The following is a 21,249-nucleotide window of genomic DNA, read 5'->3' on the forward strand; positions in this document are numbered from 1 at the left end:
AGCTACTCTTTTTTATTCCTCTTGTAAATCTTAAAGATTTATGCACGTTACGACAGCAAGCATTGTGCTTCTTTTAGAGACAAACTCTAGGTAGAAGGATGTTCATGTATATCCTCCAAGGATTCATGCCATCAGTTAGAGAGTCATTAAGCATTCTCATAAAACAAGAGAAGAAATTTGAAAATTTTATGGAACCCCCAAAATAAATTGGCAGAGATTTCAGACATTACGATTGTGTTTTTGTCTATTGCAATTTTTTAGACCAATATGTTAAAAGAAAGCTAAACTTAAGCGTAGAAAGCTATGAAAACTATAGAAATCAGAATTCAGCAAGCCTTTTCCCTTTCTGAAATCAAAGTTTACTATCTATGAAATCTTAATCTATCATAAAATAAAGACTTTTGTAATACATATACTTAAAAAAATTACAGGTAATTAAAAAGTTAAATTATATGCTTTCTTATTTTTATTTAACCATTATGTTTCCAGATTCCTAGACCAGAGGTTTATGTCTGATTATTTCAATATGTCAGGTCTTTCTGAAAGCAATGACTAATAAAAATGAAAAGGCCAAAGGTATTTCATTCAACATAGCTATGTAAGGAAGGCAAATGTATTAAGCAACTAAACACATTTTGTGGGTATGGACATAAGCTTTACTATGTTTAAATAGAAGAAGAACTGGAGCAAAGGGTAATAATTAAGCAATCTTTTTCTAAGTGAGTTCAGGTTGAGCATTTTCTCAGTGCTGGCTCTTCATGGTAATTTCAAAAAGTCTTTGCTATGTGAGGTGACAACCTAGTTCCCATAAGATGATTTGTCCTTCTTGGAGGTCATCATATTGTTTTGTAACATATCTGAGAAGCTCTGTTGTTCTGGAATTTTAAGGTGGCTGGAGACTTTTCAGTTGTTTTTGTGGGTGTGTAATGGGACAGTTATCCCTTTTTCGTTGTGCCAGGCATGAAGGGGGATGAGATACACGAGGTATTACTAATTTGTACACAAACAATTAATATGTTCAGAGTTAAATGAATTCAGATCCAATACAAAGGAGGCAATACAAAACAAAATTAAGGATGCTGGGCTTTTCTTCTGCTTTTAAGTGATTTGTAGGCCCACATGGAAAGAAAGTTATTTGTAGCAAAGGCAATACTTTTTATAAACATGTTCTTTTACCTTTGAACAGTAGACATGCATCCCACCTGTCCTATATATTTGAGAACATCATCTATTATCTGATAGAATGATTATTGCTATTTTGATGTCTAGATTAAAAGCAAATGGAGGGTGTAATTCAAGGACAAGTTTCTGGGAAGAAGGCCAGAGGAAATTGGAGTTAGAAATGTAAAAAGGTGTGCTAAAGTTTGTCTATGGAAAAGCAAAACCACTATGTTTGGAAAAGGTTGAAATCTCATTATTTTGCAAGAAGCTACATTAGCAACTGCAAAAGCTTCAGGAATTCCTGGTAATCAAGAGTCTTAGAAGCTCACTGAGCCAGCGTGCTACTTCCCATGAGTGCTGCCTCTATAAAGCAGATTTTCATTTTCACATTAATAGCATGGTTGAGAAGCTCTTGATAGAGTAGCTTCTGGGAGAATGGAATTTTTCTGAAGAAGAAATAAGCCTGGAAAAGCTACAGTAGCCATAACTAAAGACTGAGATTTACTTTCCTACCAAGGCCTTTTTTTTTTTTTTTTTGAGAGATGGGGTAGGAGCACTCCTTTTTTTTATTAATACTTTTCTTTATTGCGAAAATACCGTACAGAGGGGTTACAATTACATGAGCAAGGTAATGAGTACATTTCTTATCAAGCATTGTTGCCTCCTCCTTGGTTTCCCCTTACCATTCCTGCGCTCCTATACTCCCCCCCCTTTCGCGCCCCCCTCCCACGCCAAAATTGTAAAGTTTGGTCTTCGACATGTTGTTAGACTTGAACTGGAGACCTCCAAGCAACCCCCAGAAGCCACCACCAATGCAAACAGCAAAAGAGTTGTTTATTTGCAAGCTCAAGCTTGGTCCTCCCCGCACTCAGTATACCGTAATGCTAAGAGGCCTGAGCAGAATCAGCACAGCTTTTATAGTATTAAACAAACAAGTTTAGGGGGTTTCCACACAAGCAGTTACATGATTGGTTTACATTTACAGAAGTGGTTTTGTCAGTGTCCCATTGACCCACGTACTGTGGTTTGAATGCGGCTTGACCATACTACTTTAAAAAAACAAACAAACAACTTTTGTGTTTATGATTGTTTCTCAACCCTTGTCGAATTGGCGGTTGCTAGGGGTATAATTGCAGTTTCGATTGTGGACTTTCAGAGAACCTTCCAAGAACTGGTTTTTCTAATAACTGTTTTGTCCCTTAAGTTCAACCTGAGGTCAGTTTTACAGGAAATGATGGCTTGCTTTTAGAATGGAGTTAGCTTAGTCCTTCATTCCCTCCTCTTCTAGACACTCAGGGGCCAATCATGATCCCTGGGCCTCAACCTCAGATGTGTTTCCCATTTCTTCAGAGTATAAGGGTTGATATTGACTCCTCAGTACCATTAGTTGGATTGAATTTACCATGTCCTTTACAAAAGCTATGAGTCTATTTATCACAGGGGCCTATGGTAAGCACAGGTAAAAGTACAATAAGTGGGCCTAATAGAGTAAAAATTAAGGTTGTTAACCTTGGGGGGAATAGTTAAACCATGATTCAAACAATCCTTCTTGCTGTTCCCTTTCCTTCTGTCTTAGCTAACCCTTCCCTCACTCTAGTTAATGACTCCTTAATTACTCCTGAATGGTTAGTTAGCATACAAGCAGAATTCTTCTCCTAATGCCCTCCTTGTAGGAGTATCAGGTCTAGCCCACTTCTATTTTGTAACAGGACTTCAACTAAGGAGTCATGGGATTTCTGGAGAAAGACTATCAAGTTTTATTTTTTTATTTTCTTTTTTTTTTATTGTGAAAGTACTGTACAGAGGGGTTACAATTACATGGGCAAGATAATGAGTATATTTCTTATCAAGCATTGTTGCCTCCTCCTTTGTTTCCCCTTCCCATCCCTTCCCATACTCCCCCCACCCCCTACCCAACCCTCCTCTCCTGCCCACTAAAGTTGTAAAGTTCGTTTTTGACATAACGACTTGTACATCTCATCGTTGCAATGTGTCCACCTGTATCCCTATTTAAATGATTTGTTTTTCCCCTTCCCCTCCACAAATTATACCAACATCAAATACAGTAAAAGCAGGGTTTATATGGTGGGGAAGGGACATACAAAGCAACAAAGAAATAATCTTATAAATGTGTTAGAAACAATCGCATGAAAGAAAAAAAAAACATTTGAATACATATCTTGTTATACCGGAATTCGGGGACCCCCAGAAGACCACCAGAGACCACGATCAATGTAAGCAACAAAAAGCCGGTTTATTGCAAGCTCGAGCTTGGTCCTCTGTGCACACGGTAACCGGTGATGCTAAGAGGCCCCAAGCATAGAATCAGCATAGTTTTTATAGTATTGAACAAACAACTTTAAGGAACTTTTACATAAGAAATTACATGATTGGTTAACATTTACAGTTAAAGCAAGCTAAGCTGGGCAAATAATGATTGGTTGACCTTTACAGAAAAATGTCCTTGGTCTATAGCTTGACCGAAAACGGTTAAGAGTCACACCCAGACCAACAGAATGTATGGCATGTCTCGCCCTGGGCTCTGAAGTACAGGTTGGTCAGAAACTCTTAGTCCTAGGAGGCTGGGGGGCAACACCACTTGGGGGCTAACACCTGCCTTAAGCAAATGCCATCTATGGCTTCAAGAATTGTGCATGGCTTTCTGTCATAAATTCCTAGTTTTGGGGCTAAAGTGGATCATGAGTCAAGTCCCAGAACTGAGATGGAGTGTTAAACAAAAATGGAGTTGCTTAGGTTTCTTAAAACATTATATTTCTTCCCTAGGGCCTTACTGCCCCGGCTTCCGGGAGGGGCGTTGCAGCTGTAGGGATAATTCTGAGGACTTTGCGCCCATGATCAAGGCTGTAAAGCCTTTCAAGTCTTTTACTAAGCAACTGTAGGCTCCCAGGCTGACATTCCACTACTGAGTAACTAAAACCAGTCACAGTTAAAATCATACAAAAACCATAAAATCATCTAGCACAAAGCAATTCATACAGAAGCAAAAATGAGTGGTTAGTAATCATAACTTCTAATTTCTATTACATTAAGCATTAATGTTATTCCATGCCTTTTAATAAATTCATTCAGGGGGTGCTTGCCTACTTTGAGGGCAGTCCAGTTTTCTGCCCCTTTCACACCACTCCTCAAGGTTTTAGCAGATTTTTTAGCAAGCAAAGGTACAGAAGTGAAAATGGCTGTTAGGTGCTGTCTATATTGTTAGGTTTTTAAAAAGAGGTAGCCGAGTAAGAACTGCACCACGCACGTGGTATTCAGGTAAGGGGTAGGTTTATTCAGTAGACCTGCTGGGACCAGGCAAGGTTGGCACTCCAAGTGGCTGGGAAAGGCCTGGGAAAAGAGCTAGAAAAGAGCAGAGAGAGCTAGAAAAGAGCAGCGAGAGAGAGCAGCGAAATCTAGAAAAGAACAGAGAGAGAGCCAACAGAGCTAGAAAAGAGCAGCGAGAGAGGGCCTCTGGGCCTGGGCTAGGCCTTATGTAGGGTATGGGCGGAGAAAGGTGTGGCCACATCAAATTCAGATGTGACCTCAGCTGATGCAGATGTGACCTCTTCCAGGTGTCCCAGTTGCCTAGGTAACACAGGTACTGGGTGGAGACTTTGCTGTGGAGGAGGGTGGAGTCTGCTAGCCATCCAGGAGCAGACATTACATATATATTTTTACATTCTTCAATCTTAGGGTTCATTTCCCTAACATCAAGTTATCTGACCTTTTCTGCTTGACTCAGACATATACTAGTTATTGCAAATAAGGGGTTGAACAAGTTTACACTCCCACCAACAATACAGTAAGGTTCCCTTCTGTCCACATCCCCTCCAGCATCTGTTGTTATTAGAGTTCTTGATTATAGCCATTCTAACTGGAATGAGGTGGTATCTCAATGTTGTTTTGATTTGCATTTCTTTAATGGCTAGAGAGGTTGAGCATTTCTTCATATGTCTATTGGCCATCCTTCTTTCCTCTTCAGAGAACTTTCTCTTTAAGTCTTTAGCCCATTTATTTATTGGGCAGTTGTTTCTTTGAAGATTTGTCATTGGGGGATTTAATTTTTTGAGTTCCAAGCTATGGCGTTTTCTAGGTCCTTGATATTGTCATCTATAGCTGCCTGGAGGTTTGCATAGGATGCTTTGTGCATGCCCTTTGAGGCTACTCCAGTTTCTAGTCCAGCCAGTCCCAACATGGCTCCAATGGTAACAAGGGCAGTAATAGCTTCTCTCTTTATCCTATGAGGTGGTCGAGTCCCCGACAATTGCAGTAGTACCTCTTCCTCTGAGTGATAGATTAGCCATGGGACCAGCCGTACAAGTACACAGAAACCATCCTTATGGTTCAAAACCCTGACATGTACACAGGGAGTTAATCCTGTTGAACAGGCCCACCATCCATTTTTTGGAGGAATTACATATTCCTTCTGCTTCTGTCCCAGTGCATAGGTATTGTTACACAAACGAGACTATTGGGAGGGTACCCTTCCTAAACAAAGCCAATGGGCTTTGTTAACTGGACAGTTAACTTTACATTCCTTTTTTGTTGCCACCGAGATTCTTTAACATCTGAAGTGGTGGAGAAGTTGTCTGTGACTGCGGTGCCTTCATAAAAGGGGAACTGCATGTCATAACACATCCAGCAAGATTCTGAGATATCAGGACCATGTTGGTATTCACAAATAACTTCCATAATGGGCCCCCCAAGTGTTGGTCTTGCTCACTTTCCTGCTCTGGCCCGTGTGTCCAGGCCTGTTTGGGCTGTTTGGGCATGGATGTTAGATTTGTTGTCACCTTGGGGTTGTGGGTAGGCAGGATGGTCTAATTTCCAGGTTTCCTATCTGAGGCGGGTCTCAACACTATATTAGGACCCACCACTGATGGAGGATGATTTGGCCAGACAATCAATTTTACTGTGAACAATATCTACTCGGATACAGTCTTAGTCCCCAGGTCTGGCTGCTTCCTAGCCAACATACCTTTTTACCCTCTTCAGTGAATTAGATCACTACTGGGTTGCACATGAGGAACAAGACCCGATCAAAGGTCCACTCAACCCAGGTGGGTCCTTAGGAATGCTGCCTCCGGTGACAGTGATCAGATCCTTTTCCTGGGCAATCCAGTAGCCAGTCCCTGTACTTTCACAACCGCATGACCTGCAGTAAAATTCTTCTGCCGCCCCCACCCCCCCATTTTGGACCTGATTTCTATTTCTTCCTCCTCCTGGGAAGACATAAAAGGGAGTCCGTTTGAGGTCAGCTCTATTTATAACATGCCTGCATCCAGGTCCTCTCCCTTTTACTGATGGGATAGTGCAGCCAGCTTCCTGGTCCAGCATGCAGGTCTGCCTCTGAACTCGGTGGACCAATCCCCTCTATCCCAGCTGCCCACAGCCAGCCGACATTTGTCAAAGAATAGATGGGGCCACCCTTGTCCTTTTGGAGAAACCACGGAAATAGAGTTGACTATTTCTGACCCTTTCTGTATTATTACACAGGTTAAGTTATAAGGTTGGTGGAGACTTCCACCAACCCCACCTAGCATACCCAGGCTAGTTAGATACAGAATCATCATCTTTGCAATTCACGGTACAACTTAAGCTTGAGGGGGGTTGCAATCTTTTCTACTTGCCACTCTGGCTCAGTCTCAGCAAAAGAGTTTTCCACTACTGCACAGGGGTCCGCTAGGTTGGCATGCGAGTAATGAATCCAGGTGGCTATCCCCTTGACTTTGAGAGCATTGTGAGTTGTGAGGATCACCACGTAGGATCCTTTCCAGAGGGGCTCCAGCGACTCCTGTCGGTGGTGTCTTTTCACGTAGACCCAGTCTCCTGGCTTGTAGTGATGAGGGTCCGGAGGAAGTCCTGTCTCATACACTGCTTTCAGGAGAGGCCACACCTCCTGGTGTGTCCACTGTAAGGCTTGAAGGGAGATTGAACATTGACAATCAGCCTCTATAAGTAAAAGCTCAGACAGGTTTGGAATAATAGGTGGGGGAGTTCCAAACATAATTTCATCAGGGGTCAGTCCTATTTTATAAGGGGAATTATGAGCCCTATAGTGAAGGGGAGCAGAGTCACCCAGTCCCCGCCAGTCTCCATGGTTAATTTGGCTAGGGTCTCTTTTAGAGTTCTATTCATCCTTTCCACTTGTCCTGAACTCTGGGGCCTCTAAGCACAATGTAATTTCCAATTTGCCCCAAGCTTGGACCCTCATCCCTGAGTTACCTTGGCCAGGAATGCTGGTCCTTATCTGACCCTATCATGGCTGGGAGGCCATAACTGGGCAAGATGTCTTCCAGTAGCTTCTTAGTTACCACTTGTACCGTCTTGTGCTTGGTAGGGAAGGCCTCCACCCAACCTGAGAAGGTGTCTATAAAGACTAACAAATACTGTTAACCATACTTGCCCGGTTTTACCTCCATGAAGTCCATTTCCCAATAGGTTCCTGGCCACTCTTCCCTCATTCTGGTTCCAGGTGGGTTACTAGTCGGGTGGAATTGGTCAGTTGGCAAGTTTTGCAGCTGGTTACAATCTGTTCAATCTTTGGACTTGCTCCTTGGATTCTTAGGCTGGCTTGGTGTAGTAAATCTCCCATCTTTTTAGCCCCCATATGGGTTGACCGATGTATTTGGATTCCTGATTTTTCGGGTAAGATTACCTTGCATTTTGAGTCCCTCCACCACCCGTTCAGTAACTGGGTCATGGGGAGCGACTTGATCTACTGCAAGTCTTGTTCCCAGGAGTTTGGTGTTTGTGGGAGGTCTCAAGGGCCTGGGTCTGGTAATCTTGTTACCATAATCTGACCCACCTGGAGGGCAAGCTCTCATGCTGTTTGGTCTGCTAGGTTGTTTCCCCAGGCCACCGGGTTTTTGGATTTCTGATATCCAGGACAATGGACTATAGCTAGTTGTTTTGGTAGCCACCGGACTGCCAGCAAGGCTAAAATTTCTTCTTTATTTTTAATTGTTTTCCCTTCTGCTGTCAGTAAGCCCTGCTTTCTATATATGGCTGCGTGCATGTGTGCTGTGGCAAAAGTATTGAAGTACCCCATTTTCGGATGCCCCCTCACAGACCACCAGAGACCACGATCAATGCAAACAGCAAAGAGTCGTTAATTGCAAGCTCCAGCTTGGTCCTCTGCACACTCGGCAACCAGTGACGCTAAGAGGACCCAAGCATAGAATCAGCACAGTTTGTATAGTATTGAACAAACAACTTTAAGGAACTTTTACATAAGAAATTACATGATTGGTTAACATTTAGAGCAAGCTAAGGTGGGCAAATATGATTGGTTGATCTCTACAGAAAAATATCCTTGGTCCATAGCTTGACCACAAACGGTTATGAGTCACACCTGGACTGACAGTATGTATGGCATGTTTTGCCCTGGGCTCTGAAGAACCAATTGGTCAGAACATTATATGGTTTTAACTGAAACTCTTAGCCCATGGTCACTCAGGGGCAAAGTCACTCGCGAGCTAACACCTGCCTTAAGCAGATGCCATCTATGGCTCCAAGAATTGTTTGTACACGGCTTTCTGTCATAAATTCCTAGCATTGGGGCTAAAGTCGGCCATGAGATAAGTTGCAGAACTGAGATAGGGTCTTAAGTAAAATGGAGTTGCTTAGGTTTCTCAGTATAGGGGCTGTCAGCGTACATAGTCAATCTTTTGTCTTTACCCAGCGTTAATGCTTGGGTCAGTGCCACTAATTTAGCCCGTTGGGCAGATGTCCCAGTTGGCAAGAGTTCGGCCCACACCACATTTTCTCTGTCTACTACTTCTGCCCCAGCATACCTTTTTTCTTCCTGTATGAACCTGCTTCCTCAGTGTACCAGACATAGTCCGAGTCCCCCAGGAACTGGTCCTATAGATCTTTTTGCACACCATGAAGGGTGGCTAGGATTTTCATACAATCATGAAGTGGATCCCCAAGTCAGGATCAGGTAATAGAGTAGCTGGGTTTAGGGCAGATGGAGCCTGAAATGTGAGTCTAGGTGGATTAATCAAGAGGCTTTTTGTAATGGGTGAGCCAGGCATTGCTGAGCCACTGGTCTGGGGGTTGTTTTAAGACCTCTTCAATCGCATGGGGTGTGGTCACTGTTAGTTCTTGTCCCAAAGTTATTTTGTCAGGATCCGTAACCAACAAGGCTGTGGCTGTTATCATTCGCAGACAAGGTGGCCAACCAACCACTACAGAGTCTAATCTCTTAGACAGGTATGCCACAGGATGGCACTATGGCCCTAGATACTGAGTCAATATCCCTTTAGCACTCCTTTTCTCTCGTCCACGTACAAGTGGAAGGGTTTGGTGACATCAGGCTGTTAACAGGGCCTTTTTGATTTGTTGAAAGATGCTCTCCATTTCCAATGTCAACGTTCTTTGTCTTTAGTGGCCTTGTATAGGGGCTTAGCCATTTCTGTGAACCCTGGGATCCACAGTCTACAAAATCCCACAGATCCTAGAAATTCTTGAACCTGGTGGTGATTCTGGGGTGATGGTATTCTGAGTACTGCTTCTTTCCTGGCTTCTGATAGCCACCTCTGCCCCCCTTTCAGGTATATCCCAGATAACTTACTTCCTGTTTGCAGATCTGGGCTTTCTTTGTAGAAGCTGGATATCCTAGTTCTCCTCTGGTTTGAAGCCATGCCTTGGTTCCCTGTAGACAGCTTTCTTTATCAGAGGCAGCAACCAGGAGATCATCCACATACTGTAGAATGGTTAACTCAGGGTAGTTAGGGCGGAACTCACCCTGGTCCTCATGGAGGGCTTCATTGAAGATCGTGGGGGAGTTCTTAAATCCCTGTGGCAATCTGGTCCAGGTCAGCTGGCCACTGATTCCCACCTCTGGGTGGTTCCATTCAAAGGTGAACAAATCCTGGCTCTTAGGGGCCAGGGGGAGAAAAAGAAGGCATCTTTCAAGTCCAATACTATATACCATTGCTTTTGGGATGAAAGAGAGCTAAGAAGTGTGTATGGGTTTGCAACAGTAGGATTACTCTTTTGTTTACCTCTCGCAGGTCTTCGAGTGAGGCTTTCAAACGGGCAAAGGCGGATATTCCATGCCGACTGACACGGTATCATTATCTCTAACTCTCGGAGCATTGGATGTGAGGGGTTATTCTCATCTACGCCTCATGGGGTACTGTTGAATCCTTCCAGGGTCAGCTCCAGGCTTTAACCCAACATAGATTGCTGGTCTATGTTTTGCTAACCCCATTAGGCCAGTCTCTGCCCAAGCCTCAGGAAATTCCTGTAACCATTGGTATAGGTCACTGCTGGAAGTTGGAAGTTGCTGCTGTAGTAAGTACTCGTCCTCTAACATGAGGGTTACTACCTGGATTGGGTGTCCTTTGGAATCCATTACTGCAGCCCCATCTGATTGAAAGTGTATCTGGGCTCCGACTTTAGTGAGGAGAGCTCTGAATAACTGCGGGTAGGGGCAGTCGGGGATGACTAAGAACAAGTGGGATACCCGGCCCACGCCAACCTCCACTGTTCTTCAGGTCGTCCATTGGTACTTGTTCATCCCAGTGGCGTTTGCCGAAGGGTTTGAGAAGCACAGAGTGTTGGGCACCGGTATCTACCAGGAGTCCACCGGGGTCCCTCCACCTTCAGAGTTACCCGGGGCTCCGGGAGGGGAGCCGAACCCTGACCTCCCTATTCCTGGTCTGAGTCTTTGACTGCCAGGACAGGGGACAGCTAATGTCCCTCCTCTTCTTCGGATATTCTTTCGCCCAATGTCCTTATTCCTTGCAATAGGCACATTGATCTTTTAGTCACTCGTGGATTGCGGGGTCTAGTTTCAAGTCCTGTCCCACTGGTTGTGGTAACCAGTACTCATGCTAGAGCCTTTGCGTGCCTTTCCTCTGGGGGAAACGGATTATTAAACACCCGGTGAGCCAGAGCAGTAGCCAGGGATGGTCTGTCCCTCTAAATCCTCCAGTTTTTGTAGCTTTTTCTTAATATCTGGTGCTGCCTGATTAACAAAGGCCATAACTACAGCTGCCTGAGATTCTGGTGCTTCCGGGTTCATTGGAGTAAATTGTCTAAAAGCCTCCATTAACCTCTCGTAGATAAGCTGCAGGGGATTCCTCCTTTCCCTGTAACACTTCATAAACCTCAGTCAAATTAGTGGTCTTTTGGGCCGCAGCCCTGAGACCCGCCATTAGTCTGGGGGTAGACCCAGAGCCTCTCCCTATCTACATTCAGGGGTGTTGTAGTTGCTGTAGTTCCACAATATCTGGTGGAGTCATCTGGTGGCCTTTCCACGGGGAAGGCGGCATTAATCAGGGCAGGATTGATTGTGGGGCACCCGTCTTCCCCGGGGACCAACTTTCTGGCCTCTGCTTGGATCCTCTCTCTCTCTTCAGTGGTGAAGGGGATGCAGAGTAACTGATGACAGTCAACCCAATAGGGGTGGTGAGTGAACATAACGTTATCCGAAAGTACAATCAAGTCTTTAGGGTTTTCAGAGAACTGAGCATTCTGGTTTTTCCAGTTGTATAAATCGCTAGTAGCAAAAGGCCAATACTGAAGTGTTGGTAGTCCTGTCCCAGGGGGCCGGTATTCCTGGAGCGGTAGCGCCACGGTGGTATCGGGCAGGTGTGGACTCATGGCGCGTGTCCTCCCTAGGGTCCCTCCATCCGGTCCCGCCAGATTGGCTCCTCCCACTGGTCCTTCCTCTGGGGCCTCTGGGACAATAGGGGGCGGCAGCTAAGGAGGGGGATCAGAAAGTAGAAGGTCATCCACTGATTCTCGCTGGAGGACAGGGTAAAGAGGGGCCGGAGGAGACTGGGCAGAAGGGTCAGGGAACTTAGCCTTCTCCTTGACTGCTAGGATCTTAGTCACGCCATCCAAGGGGGGCAAAAAGGGGACTAACCAAGAAGGAGGACCCTCGACCAGACTTCCCTGAGCTATTGTATTTGTGATAATCTGTAATCTCTTACTCCGTCTTCCATTACTCTTTTAGTCACTATGGGACTCCTGGGGTAAAGTGATTTCTGGTCCTTCTTTCTTACTTTCTGCTTTTTTAGTTCCTCTCCTAGATCACTGCTTCCCTTCCTACCTGGGTGAGCTGTCTACCTGAGATTGTTTCTTCATTGGGTCCTTTCAAATACAGATTGCCCTGCTGTGAAATGTACTAGGATATTAAAAAAAAAACAAAACAGCAGAATTTGATATTGATGTAAGTAGCCTACACAATTCAGAGGATTTCTTAAGCAGAAAAAAGAAAACTCCCAAAGAAAAGAAATGGGAAAGGTCAAGTACATGTGAAATAAAGCAAAAGAGACTATCAAAGCATAGCTTTATTTTCTTCCAATTTAGAAATCATTACTGTCCTGGAGAGTTTACTCCATAAGTATGCAAGAAAAGATTTATATATAAAGGAGTGTTTAATCTTAAAGGAATAAGAACCTTTCCTTGGAAGATTGGAAGAATATTAAATTTGATTAAATTTCTCTTATTTGATATTACACCCTGTGTTGAAGTCTATCAATATTTGTAAATAAGTAAAGGCATTTAAGTCTTGAAGGAGAAATGCTGAATCTAACCAGAGCCATCTTGGTCACAATGTGGATGATAAGGTATTGTGTTTAACTAGCACCATCTTGTCTTCATGGTAGAGGCAGGAAAGTCTTACATCCCAAGTGATGGGTGTGCCTAAAGTCCTAGAGGTAGAGGCAAGGACTTGGACAATAGGCTACTGGACCTGACACTCTTGGGTTGTGATCTCTCAAGCTGACCCTGCCCTTTAACCTTACCCTAGTTAGTCTTCGACCAGCTCAGGCACCAGTGTGGCATGGCACATGTCTTGGTATATGTCTCTTGACTCTCCTCCCGTCAAAGTGGTGTCCACCTCAGCTCCCCATTGGAGTTGATCTGGTTTGTTTGTATTGTATTTATACTCTCTTTTTTTTCCCTCTCGGGCTTTCATGGCTCAGTGTTCTAACAGTGTTAGTGTATTTGCTGGGTTGCAGTTCTTTTTAACAAGACTCCATCTGCACAGCACCAACACCCAATAAAGGCTCCCATTTCAACCTCTCAAATGTGGTGTCTCTGTTTTCTTGTTTTCTTTATTCTCTTTCTTGCCATCACAAGTTGCAACTTCTTGATACCCATTTTTTTAAAGTTGTGAGTTGTTCAAAGGAGTTGCTCCTTTGGAATCCTTCCTTTCAAATACCATACTTTAATTGATATAGTTGTGATGTTTGTATATCCACCTGTCTATATTTACCTTGCATATTTATAATTTAGATCTAAATTTCCTATATGAATGAGACCATACTGTTAGGTCCACCCAGGAAAATGGCCCCTTCCTTGGTTTTCCTTCTGTGCATATGTGGCCCCTTTCTTAGAAGTCCCTGCCCATAACCTGTGTAACCAGGTAAAGGGGCACCTGGGGGCAGTGGAGGTCCCCCAGGCTCTGAGATCATCACTATGGTCACAGCTTCTTCCCTGCCCTCTCCCCATATAGTCAATTTCCATCATATTTGTTCTACCCCTTGCCCCTTGCTCCTTGAAGCCTTTGCCTTCCCTTTTCCTTCCCCTACATCCCTTTCACATCCTGCAAGTTCCATCTTGTGCAGGCCAGCAGTATTCTCTTTCTCCAATAAACTCTTTTCTGTCCCAATCATGTGGCAGTCTGTGCCACTGTCCATGAACCTTAAGTCATGCCAGACATACACTGGTAGCTCAAGTCTGGAATTCCAGCTACTCAGGAGGCTGAGATCTGAGGATCATGGTTCAAAGTCAGCCAGGGCAGGAAAGTCTGTGAGATTCTTCTTTCCAATTCATTACCAGAAAACCAGAAGTGACACTGTGACTTGAAGTGATAGAGCACTTGCTTTGAGCGAAAGAGCTCACTCAGGGATGGCGCCTAGGTCCAAGTTCAAGCCCCATGACCGGAGGAAAAAAAAGAAACATAGTTATACAAATGACTTTACTGCATTCTGAATGTGACCTTTTGTATATATGCTCAAAAGTGGTATTGCTGGGTCATAGGGTAGATTTATGTTTTTTTTTTTATTCTGAAAATACCGTACAGAGAGGTTACAATTACATGGGCAAGATAATGAGTACTTTTCTTATCAAGCATTGTTGCCTCCTCCTTTGTTTCCCCTTCCCATCCCTTCCCATCTCCCACTCCCCCTCCCCCTCCCATGTTTAATTTTTTTAAGGCATCTCCAAACTGCTTTTCACAGTAGTTGCACCAGTTTACATTTTTATCAACATGTTCATTATTTGCTAAATTTGTGCCATCTGTTGATGTTTGTATTCTTGATGATAACCAATCTTACTGGTGCAAGATGAAATCTCAGTGTTGTTTAGATTTTCATTCCTTTTATGGCAAAAGATGTTGAATTCATATGTCTATTGGTTATTTTTGCTTCTGATAAGTTTTTATCTTGCTCCTTTGTCCATTTAATAGCATGACTGTTGATTCTTTGGATATTTGGATATTTTTCCCCTGTCCGATGTATTGATGGCAAAGATTTTATCCTGTTCTGTAGCCTATCTTTTTAGCTTAGAAACGGTGTCCTCTACTGTGCAGAAAATTTATGTCTTGATGAAATCTCAGTTCTCTCTATGAGTTGCTGAGCCCAAGGGACTCTACTCAAAATGTTTCTGCCTGTGCCCATGGTTTCTAATTTTTCTCCTCCTCTTTCTTATCATAGTTTTGAGGTTTCAGGTCTTACTTCCAGGTCTTTAATCCATTTTAAACTAATTAGCACAAGGTGAAAGACAAGAATCCAGTTGCAGTTTAAATGTGAGAGACTCATTGAACTCTGAGAATTATTCAAAATGTCTATATCATTATATGATCTGCTAGTAAGAAATTATTACAAAGTCCAGACATTGATAACTTATACACGTGTCATGAATGATTCTCATGAAATGTTTACTTCATCTCCCTTAATTTTATGGGTGAGTAACAGAAACAAAATTGGCATACCTAATGCTGCCATTACCTGCAAGTATACCTGGAATAATATGGAATGGACCAGCAGTCAAATCTATTCAGTTGCACATGAATAATATAATACAGCCTGAGCATATTTTACACTGAGATCTCAGTGAAGAATGTTTAAGTTTTTTGTATAAAATATGTGTAAACTCCCACATTGGAATTATTATTTTAAAACATGCTAAATTCCACTACTGAAATTATTTTGAAGGAATTGGCATCTTTTAGAATGAAGGAAAAAAAATAAGACTGTCTTTGGTCTGCAATAGGGGAGGGATAAGTTGAAAATGAATAGATCTAAGCTTCTTTTTTTTTGAAGAAGATCCAAGATATGCAAAGAGGCTGTAATGAGAGAGGATGCTGATAGGGACTTAAGTGGGAGAGTGCCAAAACAAACTTGGCTGTTTCACAAGTTTATCTAGTACTCTCAGTGAGGAGGATCACTATCTCATAATGCCATGAGTGCCCATCAATGTATGGTTGAATCTGACTAAGCTGGTTATTTTCCTCCTTTATTATTAGCAGTGCTTATGGAATTTAGCAGTAATCCTATGATATTGTAGGCAGCAGAGCATCTAGCAGTTAAGTAATGCTGTTTTCTCTGTGTTATTGCAAAGTACAAACTATGTACAATAAGGGACTTTCTCTAACTCAATCGAGTATTATATTTACTGTGATTATTGTATCTTAAGGATATAATTCTCGATTGTCTTCTGACACTGTAGTTCATCATCATCTACCTTAAGGATTCTGAAAGGTTTAAAATCTCTTGTCTCTCAGGGGCAGATAGAATCACATCTCACTTGCTCCCCTAAAAGGCACAAAATCAAATTACACCGAAAAGCTCCTTAGAGTACAGCTCTTTGCCAATTACTTGAATTATTTTCAGCCACTTTGGCACATTTCCCCTCCAGATGAAATGAAAATCTTTTAGTCTGCACCAGTGAAGGATTTCATATTTCTTACTGCTTCCGCATATACAGGGTAATAAGAATAAAAGCTTCTCAGTCTCACAGATCTTTCCTACAGTGCCATAATGCAGGCAAAATAACATCCATTTCTGACACATGAAGTCACATATTTTCTAAAGAAGAAGAGACAGACATTAACATTACACAAGAAAACTATTTGCTCTTTGCTTTAAATTTCCAAATTTGAGCGCACCAGAGATTTCATACTTCAAAACTCCATACATCTGTGCTGAGACATAGACCCTCTAAGGTGCTTCATTACTGGCACTTAAAGCTGGTTTCCTGCAACACCTGGTCTGAGTAAGCAATGTGATCAGAGAGTGTCAGCAGGGTAGACAGATTTTAAATGGAAGGCTGTTACTTACCCAAAAGCCAGTTTGAAGCTAGAAAATCAGCAGTATCAGCACACCAGTAACAATAATGAAAATATCCCCAAGTACATTATTAACACATCCAGCTCTCAAAAGACCAGATGACTTCTTTCAAAACTTTTTACATCTCAAGAGAACAAATTGTTTCTCTGCATTAATCTTCTTATAAGCATATTAATTTTTATTGATTGCTGTGCTTTTCCTTTGCCATTCCCATTTGTCTCTATTTTTCTTTCTGAGTTGGGTGATTTCCATGTTCATAGTGCTGCCTACAGCAGTTAGCTCACTGAAATCACTACCCCATTGCTCAGTATTCTTCCCTTTCCTCAATATCAGAGCTCTTAGGATTGAGTCCTTTGCCTAGAGCATTAAGGAATGGAGGAAAAATCACTACTCATTGCTTTGCTTGCAGTTCTCATTTGGACTAGTTCTTGCAGAAATTGAACTGAACTTCTTTCCCTGATACTGCATCTGTAAGGTAATTGCCTAAACTTGTGAAGCCAATAGGAATTGCTATTCTTGAATTTTGCAAAACTAAAGAATCCGATGAAGTAATTTGTAAGGCACACATGGTACAACCTTCTTTTCCCATTTAGTAAACCTGCTATCTCTAAGAATGTGTGTGACCATTCTGAAACATTACCCACCAAAACGTTACTTTAAAACTTCAAACATTATAGGATTCTTTTAATTGCATAATTCTTATGAAAAAGCTTGAGAGTCTTCAGAGGTAATTAAATGTGCTGGATAACTCAAAGCAATGTAATTTTGAAACTTAGAAAATACATACTCATATACAAACATGGCTATAAGAAATATAAGAAAAATTACCTCACATCTGTATACAAAACAAGTTCACTGCAGATATTTAGATATGTCCTTTTAGAATTACTTGGATGAGTCAAATGGAGACAGAATGAGAGAGAAAGAATTTATACTTTCAGAAACCAAAATCAAACCAAACCAAACAAAAAAAAAAGACATAGGAATTAACATGATTTGATCCCTTCTTTTGAGACATATCAAATCTCTTTATGTACTAGGCTGCATTCCTATTCTTGATGTAAAATTTAAAGTATTTTGGCAGAAAGAAAGGGATTGCTCTAACCCAGTTGATTCTCCACTGAATATTTAACTACCTAAATAATTCCCTTCCTATTTGATGTCATGCTTGTCATTTTCTCTTCAAAGAGAGAATTACTAAAAGTACTTCAATTTTTAAAAATGTTAAAACATTTTCCTCTCTGGCAGAGTAGTCATTAGAGAGATAAGATAGTCCGTTATACTCATTGTACCACAGATTTTGTTACCGGTATTTACCTTGCTATCTCATTATTATTTTTATTTTTTTCAAGTCACATTATTCAAAAGTACAAGATGCTTTGTTGAAAACGAACTTTACAATTTAGGTGGGGAGGGAGAAGGGAGGAGTGTAGTTGAGGAGGTGGGAGGGAAGGGATGGTAAGGGAAAAACAAAGGAGGAGGCAACAATGCTTGTTAAGAAATGTACTCATTGCCTTGCTCATGTAACTGTAACCCTTCTGTGCAGTATTTTCATAATAAAAAAAACTTACTAAAAAAAGTGCTGCGTTTAGTAGGAAAAAAACAAAAGAGGAGGTAACAATGCTTGACAAGAAATGTACTCATTACCTCACTCATGTAACTGTAACCCCTCATCTCTACAATTAAAAAAAAGTGAAAAAATACTGGATTTATGCTCTGACGTGGCTGAGTGAAACAATATGTTGGGACTAAAGGTGCTAAGAAATTAAAGTGCTTCAGACATTGAGAGTGATTGTAATCACAATGTGGTAATGATTGAATGTTTCAGAAACTTTACGAGTGGGGTAGAGCTTATTTTATTGTCATCTGGTAACAAGCAGTGTCGGGCATTTTGTGTAATACAGTTTCAGAATTCTGCACTTCTATTGAAATAATTCACTTCTATTGATAGCAATGACGGATAGGCCAATTATTTCAGAGCCCCAGATTTTGACAGGCACTAAGTACTTGAGTTTATGAAGGTTATAAGGAAAATTGGGGGTAAAATAACCACAGATATATATTGCCTAAGATGAATCACATCAATCCTTTCTACTTACTTCACTCTTGACATTATTCGAAGTCAATTTCCACAATATCAGAAGTTTATCCCTTGTTTTCATTAAAGTCACATTGCAAAGAACATGAGAATAATTGAGTTATAGGGTATTTACAAACCATTGATTGAAGAAGAAAATATTTGTACATGTACAAGTGTCAAATATAATTAGTGAAAATACTTGAATAAACACACACATGCTGGTGAAACAGGTACTATTAGTTAAGGAACTGAGTTTTAAAAGTCAGTAAAGGTTTCCAATAAAAGAGGAAAACTGTTTCCAAATATGATGGATGGAACAGTGACTACTTGGAGGATATTGAACATTTTGAGAAGAATCTTAAAAGTACTCAACAGAGAAAATTGGATGGGTAATTCATGTGAACACTAAGTTATGTTAGGAAGAGTAGAAAAAATTAATAAGGGATTTGAAAATCCAGCCAAGAATTCTTGATGTCAAAATTCAGGAAATTGAAGGCCTTTTAGAGATTGGAAGACACGGAATGAAGGCATGCTTACAGAGGATAAAGCTGCCCATCAGAATGCCCTAAATATGATGGCACAAAATTGAAAAGTAATTAAGGGCATAAAAATTGGTATAGATTTCTTCCACAAAATCACTTTATCTATAATTGGAAGATTCTCAATCCTAGCTCAGGAGACTTTAATGCTAATTAGATTGTTGCAGTGACAAGATCTTATTTTTTTCACATAAACATACCTCTTTCCCCATTGACTACAAAAATATTTTCCTTGTACTTTGTTATAGTAGCTCATTTTGATTATGCTCAGACCTCAGTGCATCACCTACACCTACCCAGCTAATCTGTGTAATTAAAGAAAAATGATGCATGATGCATTTATAGTTAAGTGAAATGAATATAAATCTCACACAACAGCTGGATTCCTATACTTGGCAACATGGCACGGTTTGAGGAAAGCAATCATCTTCCTTTCCTGTTGGCAAAACACTTCAGTGGTCTCTCCAATTTAAGTCCTCTTCAGGATTTAGTGTCTTCTCTCTGTAATGCACAGAACACTACTTCCAGATGGACAGCCTTGTCATCTGCTATTTTTATGCTGCACTTTAGAATTTCAAAGTGAGAGCAGTTATTCACCAAACATGAAATGTATCACTTATTGCATGCATTGGACCAGCTTTTCAAATCAGTGTGCTCAGCCAGCTGCTGATGAGCTGAGTATACTCAGAGGAGAGAAAGCAGGCTAAGCCACTCAGTACGCATTTTTATATTCTCGTGTAGAGAGTTGATACGGAATGAAGGCAATATAAAAGAAGGGAAGGGGAGATTTTTGTCCTGAGATGCTCCATATCTAGCCTGAAGAGTAAAATAAGACATAGATACTTGAGAAGAACTTGAAGACAAATATAATATTCTGGCAAATGTGTTATGCAAGTCACTCTCTTACACACGTGTGTGTGTGTGCGTGCGTGCGCGCGCGCGCGCACACACACACACACACACACACAAAGAGATCATCTAAATTTGGCTGCCATATTGAAGAAGGCCTCCAGAGGTAGAGGAATTTTTATTAAATTTCAAATGAGATTATCTTAGGTCAATGGGTCAAGTTTTTATTTGTGGTATGATGAGGTGTTAATTGGAAATAAATAGCAAATACTGTATAGCATTCCACACAATCTTAATTTGAGTAAAAAAAATGAGTAAAAACATTTCAGAATGTTGTAAGATGAGAAAATGGAGATGTCACACTTTGAGAGGGTGAAACTTGGGGTCTTTGTTAAAAGGCCGGTGACTGAATGGTAGACTCCTGTCTCAAAGGCCAACAGCCAGCATATGCACTTAACACTGTTAGGAAACTGAGCCATGAAGACCAGAGAGAAAAGAAAGAACAAAATCAATAACAATCAATATCATGGTGACCATAGAAGAGCCAGGAGACAGGAGATGAACTCGGAGACATGTGGATGGCATAATGGCATCTGAGCTAGTCTCAGCCGATCTAGGGTCAGGTCAGGGGGCAGGGCCATAGGAAACTCCCAGTCCCAGGCACTGGACTGACAGCTTTAGTAACCTATCAGCCAAGTACCCACCCCTGCCTCCAGGGATTCAGGCATGACCATCACCTGGCAGGTGGGGGTTTCACCTTCCCCCACTATGAAGACAAGATGCCAGACCCTACCACCCATCCACAATGTGGCCAAGATGGTGCCTGCCAGACTCAAACTCTGTATTTCAAGAACAGGATAGACATTTAGGTATTTGAGTCTGATATAGGGAACCTCTAGAAAAAATGGAGAATATTAAGTAGAATTTAAAGAAGACTGTTTTGATAACTAGTCACAAAGATCTGAGACAGTATTTACATCATCTATGAATTTCAACCATTAAAAGAATAAGGGCAGCCAGTGTAGTGGTGCACATACTTAATCTTAACACTCAGAAGAGTGTTAAATTCAAGGTCAGCCTACACTATGTAAGGAAAGAGTGAGATCCGATTTAAAAAAATAAACAAAACCAAAAATGAACCTGTTCTTGTAAGCTGACTATAGGGGGAAAAAAAGGTAGGAAGTGGTTGGTAAATTCATCATTAAATTGTAATTCTCTGTATAATTTTTTTCATATAAATTCAGCATTTTCGTGATATGATCAGGCACTGCCTATATTAAGCAAATTCAACAGAGACTTTGCTGAC

The 21,249-nt window shown here is 41.4% G+C and overlaps 1 pseudogene; it reads right to left on the reverse strand.

Moving 5' to 3' along the window:
- Nucleotides 1–6,730: 6,730 nt before the first annotated feature.
- Nucleotides 6,731–10,266, reverse strand: LOC105991421 (annotated as a pseudogene).
- Nucleotides 10,267–21,249: the final 10,983 nt, after the last annotated feature.

Source organism: Dipodomys ordii, unplaced genomic scaffold (genome assembly GCF_000151885.1).
Source record: "Dipodomys ordii isolate 6190 unplaced genomic scaffold, Dord_2.0 Scaffold73, whole genome shotgun sequence".
Taxonomy (NCBI): Eukaryota; Metazoa; Chordata; class Mammalia; order Rodentia; family Heteromyidae; genus Dipodomys; species Dipodomys ordii.